The sequence below is a fragment of the Mustela putorius genome, unplaced genomic scaffold (assembly GCF_011764305.1).
Source record: "Mustela putorius furo isolate JIRA1106 unplaced genomic scaffold, ASM1176430v1.1 tig00000874_pilon_pilon_pilon, whole genome shotgun sequence".
NCBI lineage: Eukaryota > Metazoa > Chordata > Mammalia > Carnivora > Mustelidae > Mustela > Mustela putorius.
The window spans coordinates 7,260,616-7,270,784 of NW_025421505.1; the positions used below are offsets into that span (position 1 = coordinate 7,260,616).

The 10,169-nt window shown below is 41.3% G+C and overlaps 1 pseudogene; it reads right to left on the minus strand.

Moving 5' to 3' along the window:
- Positions 1-7,937: 7,937 nt before the first annotated feature.
- On the minus strand, positions 7,938-8,927 carry LOC101678137 (annotated as a pseudogene).
- Between the last annotated feature and the right edge of the window lie 1,242 nt (positions 8,928-10,169).

Below are 10,169 nucleotides of genomic sequence, written 5' to 3' on the forward strand. Positions count from 1 at the left end.
TTAGTATTTGATAACATTATTATTAACTAAAGTCCATTTTATTCTTATTTCCTTAGTTTTACCTGATGTTCTTTTTTTTGGAGGGGGGTTCCTAGAATGCCACCCAGGATATCACAGTAGGATTCTCTAGAATGTGACAATTTCTTAGATTTTCCCTGACAGCTTTCAAGAGTGCTCATCAAGTGTTTTGCAGAAGGTTCCTCAGTTGGAATTTGTTTCACATTGTCTCATGATTACATGGGGTTATGGGCTTTTGGAAGGAAGACCACTGAGGTAGACTACAGTTCCCATCATGTCATATCAAGGGGACAAGCTGTGAACAAGACATGACTGAAGATGTTAAGCTTATTCATATGGCTGAGGTAGAGAATAAACCTCTAGAGAATAAACCTGAGGTGGGTTTCTTCACTGTAAAGTTATTCTTCCCAATTTTTGTACTATATTCTTGGAAAGAAGTCATTATGCCAAGTTCATAGTTTTAAGGGGTGGGGGCTTATGTTCCATTTTCTTGAAGGAGGAGTATCTACATAAATTATTTGGAATTGTTCTTTTCCATTGACTTATTTAATCATTTATTTTTTTTTAAGATTTATTTATTTATTTGACAGAGAGAGAGGCAAATAAGCAGAGTAGCAGGCAGAGGCAGAGAGAGAAGCAGGCTCTCTGTTGAGCAGGGAGCCTGATGTGGGGCTCGATCCCAGGATCCTGGAATCATGACCTGAGTTGGAGGCAGATGCTTAACTGGCTGAGCCAGCCAAGGTGCCCCTCCATTAACTTATTTAATCATTCATTTAAATCAGTATGGAGTTATGGATATTTATTTTATACTTTGAGTTATAATCCAATTTATTTATTTGTTGGTCTAACTGTTTCAAGTTCCTCTAAATTTTCAAGGAAGAAATAATATCTTTCTCACATAAACTCTTACAGAGAAATGGACAAAAGGGCACACTTTCCAGTTTTTATGAGGACACACTAGTTTTCATACCAAACAGGACAAAGCCATGATAATGAGAGAGAGTGAGTACGTAGTTTCTTTACAAATATAGAGGCTAGCTCTGGGGGTTACCAAGACACATAAAACTATAACTTCAGGGGTTCCAAATAATAGAAGCTGGACCCACCTGACCTATATTATTTGGTGGATCCAATAGTCCTCAAAACTTTTCTATCACTTTGGGAAGTTATGTAGAACATTTGGTAAGTCCAGTACAAAAACTACAGGGCAGGCCCACAGATTTTTGGAACAAAGCAATTAGACCTCCAATAAGTGACAGTTTTCCTTTAAGTAACAGTTTTAGGCTTGATATTTGGGTACATTTGCTGCTGGACTTCTGATCTTGGGAGACCAGGTGATCGTGAGCTCTGAATAACCCATCATGTCTGGGTGCTATGTTATCCAATTTATCATAAAGTAAGGTATTTCCAGGGGGAAAGGGCAGGTGCAGGACCAGGCCTCAGTGGGTAGGGCCTGAAGGAGCAGCTTGGTTTCAGAAGCTGGTGGCTCAGAACCCCTCTGGGCACTCCTGTTCTTGCCACCCTTCAATATGTACCCAGCTACATGGGAAGTACCTCCTGATTAGTTAACTAAGAAGAAAGAAATGACCTTATTTACAGGTAACTATGCACAGTATATCGCGGATTTCTGAAGTATTAGAGCCTTGCTCAGAGGTAGCCTTAAAGGATAATCAAGAATTGGAAACTTTCCTGTGGGTAGAACTTCGATGATTACAAATTTATTTCTCACTCTTCCTAGGAGAGATGGACAGACATAAGGATCCACACCGAACAATGAATAGCATTTAATCTTTTGGCCAAAGATTAGAGACAAGGAGAATGAAACATGCTCCCTAAGAAATGAGAGCTTTCTGGTACGTTCTGGTACTTTCTGCCTGATCTAAGAATGGTCAGAGAGGTCTACAATGGGCAAAGAAAACCCACAGGCAAAAAGTTACCAGGACTGGCAGCTGGAAGTCAGGGCCAGCATCAGCTGAGACAATACGTGCCAGCATTAGGAGGTATAACTCGAAATCCAACACTCAGAGAATAAGGGCCCACAGATCTTGCTTCTGGGTGCAACAGCCAGCTGAGACTTGCAGGAAGGAGTGCATTTGAGTAAGTGATAAGACTGTGAACTGTTGGATAAGAGTATCAGTGAACCTCTGTGGATGCAAATATGGTCAAACGGAGAGCCAGGAGAAACAATGTCATGGACATCTACAGCTGCCATGTATCCAGTGTCTCTCTGGGAGAATTTGGACCCAAACATTCTGTTCTGGTAGAACAGCTCATCAGAGATCATCCCTACCCCTGCCCTACTGACCACAGGCATGAGCATATCCCCAAGTAGGCCAATGAAATTCCGCCCCTTGGCAACATATCTCTGAATGAGAATGTAGAGATGTAAATTCGTTGGTTCTGAGTTATATGAAGGCAATGTCATGATGATTAAGTCTGTGAATTTCTATGAAATCTCTAGAGCAGCCCCAGTTGCATCCTCCCGGAGGCTGGTTTATTCATGTCATCCTTAAGTTCTTTGAACTATGAAGCATTCCTCTGGTATATTCTCCGTTTGTTTAAATTAGAGTTGGTTTGAGTAACTTACCTCCAAATAACCCGAACTCATACTAAAGGTCAAAGTTCCTGGAGTATTAAAGTCAAAATTGCCTGTTTAAGAAATCATAGGATGGACACCTAGGTGGCTCAGTTGGTTGGACAACTGCCTTCGGCTCAGGTCATGATCCTGGAGTCCCGGGATCAAGTCCCACATCGGGCTCCCAGCTCCACGGGAAGTCTGCTTCTCCCTCTGACCTTCTCCTTGCTCATGCTCTCTCTCACTGTCTCTCTCTCAAATAAATAAATAAAATCTTTAAAAAAAGAAAAAAGAAGAAATCATAAGAGCCCGTGTCTAAATAATTTCAGGTATATTTCCCCCAGATTATATTAATTTCTCTGAAGAAAGAGGAAATTTAAGGGCAATAAAAAAAATTAAAGCTGGCTATCTGCCTCTTTCAAGTTCAGCAGGAGAGAAATTCATTAAAGAACAGCAAGATGAAAACACTGGCATGAAGCAACTAATGATATGAATTGATTACATTTCAAAGTGCTGAAATCTTCAGAAGACGGAAAGTGACATGATAACAGAGGGAGAAACCAGGAGCAAGGTTATTTGGCATCAATCCTTCTGAATCACTCTTAGGAAATTCACATCCTTCTCTAATGAGAAGCCACTTCAGTACTCATTGAAGATGCTCTTGTTGCCCAGAAGAGAGGGAGAAAAAGGATGTCATGTGACATGGCAGGTAGAGGAGGTGAGCTGCCAATTGGCTCACCTCTCAACTGGGGATTTCTTTGTAGGATGAAGAGGAAATTGGGTAGCAGCTGACTTGGCAACTTTGATGGGCTTCTGGATAATAATGAGCCATTGTGAATAAATGCCAAGAAAAGAAAAGTTAAATGCCTGTGATACACCCATCTACACTGATTTATTGGCAGTGGCTAATGGGAGAGCCAGACAAGATTAAAAGTTTCATCATGGAGCTCATTTAGGGTTCTAATAGTGTGTAAGTTTGTGAGTATCTTCCCAGTTCAACGGCAAGATTCTTAAGAGAAGGCTTCTACATTTAAATTTAATACCTGTCTCAGTTTGGGTTCTCCTGGAAGCAAAGGCTAAGATAAAAATGTGGGTGCAAGTGGTTTGTTTGGGAGGTGACCTCAGGAAGCACTGATAAGAGTAGGGAACTGAGAAGGAGAAGGGAAGAGGAGCTATTGACCAAGCAAGTTCTACTTCCTGAGTTTCTTGCCTTCTTTTACATTGTTAATTATTCTGCCAAGTCTTTGGGTATTCTTGTCTGTGTGCTCATCATTATGTGTTTTTTTTTTTTAAATAAAGACAGTTTATTAAGATATGATTCACATACCACAAAACTCACCATTTTATTTATTTAATTTTTAAAAAGATTTTATTTATTTGTCAGAGAGAGAGAGCTAGTGAAAGAGCAGAAGCAGGACAAGCTGCAGGCAATGGGAGAAGCAGGCTCCCTGCTGAGCATGGAGCCCCATGTGGGACTTGATAGCGGGACCCTGGGATCATGACCTGAGTTGAAGGCAGATGCTTAACCAACAGAACCACCCAAGCATCCCCCAAATTCACCATTTTAAGTATACAATTCAATGTTTTTAGTATATTCACAGACCCGTGTAACTTCCCCACTAGACTCTTCTCATCGCCATGAAAAGAAACTTTGGACCCATTTATCATCATTCCTCATTCTGTCCTTCCCCCTGGAGATCTCCAGTCTCCTTTCTATCCTTGTGGATTTGCCTACAGAATGGGAGAGAATATTTGCTAATCATTTATACGATAAAAACCTCATACCCAAATTTAACAATAAAAAGATGAATAAGCCAAGTAAAACATGGATAAATGATCTGAAGAGACATTTTTCCAAGATAAATATACAAATGACAAACAAGCACATGGAAAGATGCTCAACATCGCTAGCCATCGGGACAGGAAAATCACAACCACAATGAGATACCATTTTGCATCCACTTGGACAGCTCTTGAAAATAGAAATAGGCAGTAAAACATGTTGGCGAGGATGGACAACGGGAAAACTTCATACTTTGCTGCTGAGGTTATACATTGGTGCAGCCACTTTGGAAAAGAGTTTGAAGGTTCCTCAAAGTGTTAAACATCAAGTTGCCCATATGGCCCAGCAAGGCCAGCCCTAGATCTATGCTCACGAGAAATGAAAACATATGTCCACATGAAAGCATGCACGTGACGGTTCGTGGCAGGATTGCTAATAATAGCCAAAAAGCAGAAAGAACACAAAATTTCATCAACTGATGAATGCATCAAAACAAAGGGACTATATCTGATACAATTGAATATTATTTGGCAACAGAAGGATTAAAGCCCTGATACACACCACAACATTGAAAACGTGCCCTGTGGAAGAAGCCAGATATTCAATTCTATGTTTCTGATCCCAAAAGACCTCACGTAGTGTGACTCCAAGTTGTCTGGTTTGGTGGGCTAACTTTCCCTGTCTGTAAAGTGGGAATTATAATACTTATCTCAAAGGGTTATTATAACCTTAGCAAATGTATGCAAAGTGCCCAGCAGGATGACTGGCACAGGAGAGCACACAGGGGGTTGCGGTGACAATGTTGCTGGCATCATTTGATACAGGACTACATACAGCAGATGTTTCAAAAGGACATTTTGACAGCTGATTTTCAGCTCCAGGGAATTCCACGGTTGGCTAAAGTTCTGGGGCACGTCTGATCTGAAACTGTGAGTCCAGACACTATTGGGCAGGCAGAGAAACACTTTGATCCTAATTTCCTGATTCAGTTGCCCCACTTGAACTGCCTTCTGACAAAATGCCACACATCCTCCCTCCTCAAGTGACAGGAGCCACCAACCTGACATGAAAAAGTAATAGGACACATTCCAAGAAGATTGAAATCTTGTCTCCTGGAAAAACTCTGTCTGGGGTTCCTTTCTTCCCCTGGCATTTCATTCTGTGGAATCTTTCCACCCTTCCCCTCAAATTTAAACAGCATAGTTTTATGGAGCAGTGGGCCCTAGGAAGAGCTCTCAGGGGAACAGTTTGTGAGTCAAGGCATGCTTGCCATGGTAACTGAATCCCTGAAAGGCAATGTCCCTAAAAGACAATTCAGTTTTGCTTTTCTCTGAGTCTGGTAGGAGTAGGTACTTTAACAGGCTTTCCACAATGACATGTGCCTCTTTGCACAATGTATACCCGTCCAGAGAAGTACCTGGCACTCAGGGACATGGTGTGGGTGTGCACAGAGTTAGGTTTTCACCATCACCCAAGGTCCAGGGCACTTAGAAATGTCTATTCTCTGATTTGAAAACGAAGAGGAGGAAGAAGAAGGTGAAGAAGATGAGGAAGGAGGAGGAGAAGGAGGTAGATGATGATGATGATGAGGAGGAGGAGGAGGAGAAGAAGAAGAAGAAGAAGAAGAAGAAGAAGAAGAAGGGGAAGAAGAAGAGGAAGAGGAAGAGGAAGAGGAAGAAAGAAGAAGAAGAAGAAGAAGAAGAAGAAGAAGAAGAAGAAGAAATAAAAAGGAGGAGGAGGAGAGGGAGGAAAATGAGGAATAAGAACTGAAAGTTCTGCTTAAGAAAAAAGAATCCTCTTCCCCAAAGATTAATCTGAGTGTACCAAAGAGAATGAGGTGTTGGGAAGAGCCAAGAGTCCCAGGTTTGAGCAAGCTCTGAGTCTGCCTTTCACTGTGAAATCTCTGACCTCATTTCCTTGTTAATAAAATGAAGGAAATCAGCTTTGTTGTCTCTGAGCCCCCTCTGCTTCCAGCATCTATGTTTTCCACACTGTAATTCAGAAACTTGTAGTAATAACTTCTTACCAGAGGAAAGCATGTTGAGAGCCTCAATTTCACTTGCTTGTTTCTATTTCACCATTTGAGAGACAAGAAAGACACTGAGAAGTGAAGGGATTTGACCAAGGTCACAGCTAGTAAATGGAAAAATGGTGACAAGATGCCCAATTGGTCAAGCCAGTTTTAGACACAAATATCCAACAACCAAGTCACTAGTAAGACCCCTGATGAACATTTGGGTCATGTTTTTGCTCATTCCTCACTCTTACTGACTGAGTCCTTCCCTCAAGATCTCATAGTGGGGAAGAACCTGTCTCACAAAAAGATTATCAGGCATGTGACATTGTGAGTTAATCCCAGGATAAGGTGAGCACAGGACCCTGAGGGAGCGCGAGGGGAGGGTTAGCAGGGAGCATTGGTTTCTAGCAAATGCTCCTCTGAAAGAAGAGAGATGAGAGATGGGAGTTGAACCTTGCAGAGAAGGGGATGGATGGAATAGGGGGCTTGCATTGGAACTAAAGAACACACAGTACTGACAAAGGTCCAGATGTCACATGCAGCTCAGAGTCTATGAGCACCTGCAGCAGCAGAGAGAGAGTTGAAAGAGGTGGTGGCAGGACTTGGCAGGACTTTGTCTTGAAGGCAACTGATTGGGGGGTCTCTGGGGAATGATGGTGAGTGCTAAGGAGGAGAGGGGTCAGGTTCATACAGGATGCTGCAGAAGTCTTAGTGGAGTTTTAAGCTTTAAAAACACGAGAAGTATAAATGCTACAAACATTTCCCCCCCCCCCAAACCCCATCATTTGTAAGTTCAACTATTCAAATTTCTTTTGTGAATTTTGTTGGACTAAATGCCCTTCAATCAGACTGGGGAAGCTCCTTTCTAGTACTAGTGTTTTGACACTGGGTAATTCACTGGGTTACATTCGTTTCAGGGGTAATCCTAGCCATGGTTAAGTTCTGTGGAGAATGTTGATATTTTTGTTTTTAGTAGGTCACTGATCCTTATCCATTAAGGAATCGCTCCTCTTTCCCCCTCCATCCCCTTCCCTCCATCGCTACAGATTTATCAATTCTGGGTTTTTCACATAAATGGAATCATACAATATACAATCTTTGGTGTCTGGCTTCTTTCACCTAACATCATGTTTTGGAGGGCTGTCCATATCCTACTATATACCAGTACTTTATCCCTTTATATGCTGAAATGATACTCCATTATATGTGTATAAATCAGTTAATCTAGTCATCCACTGGTGGACATTCACTGTTTTCTCATCTTTTAGCTATCGTGAATAGTGCTGCTACAAATGTGTGTACAATGACTTGCTTGAGCACCTGTTCTCAATTTTTTTTTTTTAAGAAGCATTCTATGATAATATTATCTGTTCAAGGGCTCCTGTTGCAAGTGGTAAACCAAGCATCGGCTTCCAGTCTGTGAGCCCAAGTTCACATATGTAGGAAGATAAAAGCAAACTGTGATCCATGCACATGCTGAAAACTAAAGGCTTATGGTTAATCACGTTGTAATGTTTAAATGTCTACAGCCTAGCAGCCAGAAGTCACAAGTCTTTTAGGTCTTTCTGGATGTCCCACAAGGTATGTGCACTTTTTTTCAGCTGAGCAACCTCGTCGTCCTTCAGCTTCTTTTGATCATATTGATTAATCCCTGACACTTCAGGAAACATGGAAGGCTCAGGAAGATTTCATTCTCCATGCTGTATATTCCCTTTACCATCACTGACACTGGATGAATCCTGGATAGATTTTCCAACATGGATTCAATGATATCAGCCACATTCAATCCAACACCCCAGTTGGTACATCCTTTTAGCTTCATGATGTCATAGGCACTTTTAACCACCATCTTCTCCACTTCCTTACGATTTTCACTGTCATTGCCTGTTCCCATTTCTGGATTCAGTTCCCGAGAGAAATGCCTGCCACATTGACTCCACTCCATGCAGCCACATTTGAATCCCCATGTTCTCCCCAAATCCATTGATGGTAGCTTCTGGAATGAATGACAAGTTTTTCAGGGATAAGATAGTGAAATCTAGCAGAACCCAGATTACACCCACTTCCAATGACATGGTGCTTGGGTAGCCCACTTAGATTCCGGGTAACATATGTGAGAATATCCACTGGGTTGGAAACCACAATTATGATACAATCAGGACTGTACTTGACTATCTGGGGAATAACGAATTTGAAGACATTAAAATTCCTCTGCACCAGATTGAGACAGCTCTTGCTCTCCTGCTGATGGACTCCTGCGGTCACCGCTATAATCTTAGAATTGGCAATCACAGAGTAATCTTTATCTGCCACAATTTTAGGTGTCTGAAGAAATAAGCTCTCATGTTGCAGATCCATCATTTTGCCTTTATCTTCCAAAACATCTATAAGGGCAAGCTCATCAGCCAGAGACTTTTCTAGAATGCTGATGGCACACGCCATACCAACTTGTCCAATGCCCGCTACAGTTTGTTTGGGGTGGTTGCCTCTTCTTCTGCACCTGGTGCCATCAGTTTTTCCTTAAGAGTTGCCATTGTGCCCAGGAGAGAGATAGCCATTAAGATTTGTGCAAAGAAGACAATGTCAGCTACGTGAGTCTCCTTGGGCGCAGGATCTGCTCAATTTTTTAAAAAATATATAGACCTAAGAGTGAAATTATGGGGTCATGCAGTAATTTCATATTTAACGTTTTGAGGAACTGCCAAACTGTTAGAGGCCAAACTATTTTGCATTCTCGCCAGCAATGTACATGTCTTTCAATTTCTCCAAGACCTCACACCAACACTTTTTGGTTTTTTGATGATTATTGCCACCCAAGTGGGTGTGAAGTGGTACCACATTATGGTTCTTTTTAATTAATTATTTTAATTAACATATAATGTATTATTTGCCCCAGGGGTACAGGTCTGTGAATTGTCAGGCTTACACATTTCACAGCCCTCTCCATATCACATACCCTCTTCAATGTCCATAACCTAACCACCCTCTCCACACATTGTGTTTTTTTTTTTTTTGTTTTGTTTTAAAGATTTTATTTATTTATTTGACAGACAGAGAACACAAATAGACAGAGGCAGGCAGATAGAGAGGAAGGGAAGCAGGCCCCCTCTGAGCAGAGAGCCTGATGCGGGACTCGATCCTAGGACCCTGAGATCATGACCTGAGCTGAAGGCAGCGGCTCAACCCACTGAGCCACCCAGGCGCCCCACACATTGTGGTTTTAACACGCTTTGTTCTAACTAATGATATTGAGTGTCTTTTCATGTGCTTTTGGCCATTTGTTTAACTTCCTTGGGGAAAGTGTCTATTTTGCCCATTTTTAAGTGGTGTTGTTTGTCTCTTGTTGTAAGAATGTTTTATATAATCTGGGTACTAGACTTTTATCAGGTATATAATTTACAAATATTTTATCCAATCTGTAGGTTGTCTTTTCACTTTTCTGATAATATCCTTTGGTGTCTGTAATTTCAATAGAAGTTTGACTTATCTATTTGTTGTTGTTGTTCATGGTTTTGGTGTCATGTCTAAGAATCCATTGACAAATCCAAGGTCATGAAGATTTACACCTCTATTTTTTTCTAGCAGTTTTATAGTTTTAGCCCTTATGTTAGGTTGGTCCATTCTGACTTGATATTTTTATGTGATGTAAGGTAAAGGTCCAACTTCATTCTTCTCTCTGTGGATATCCAGTTTTCCCAGCAGGTTTGCTGAAAAGACTATCCATTTCCCATGGATTGTTTTGGCACTCTTGTTGAAAATAGGTTGACCACATATAT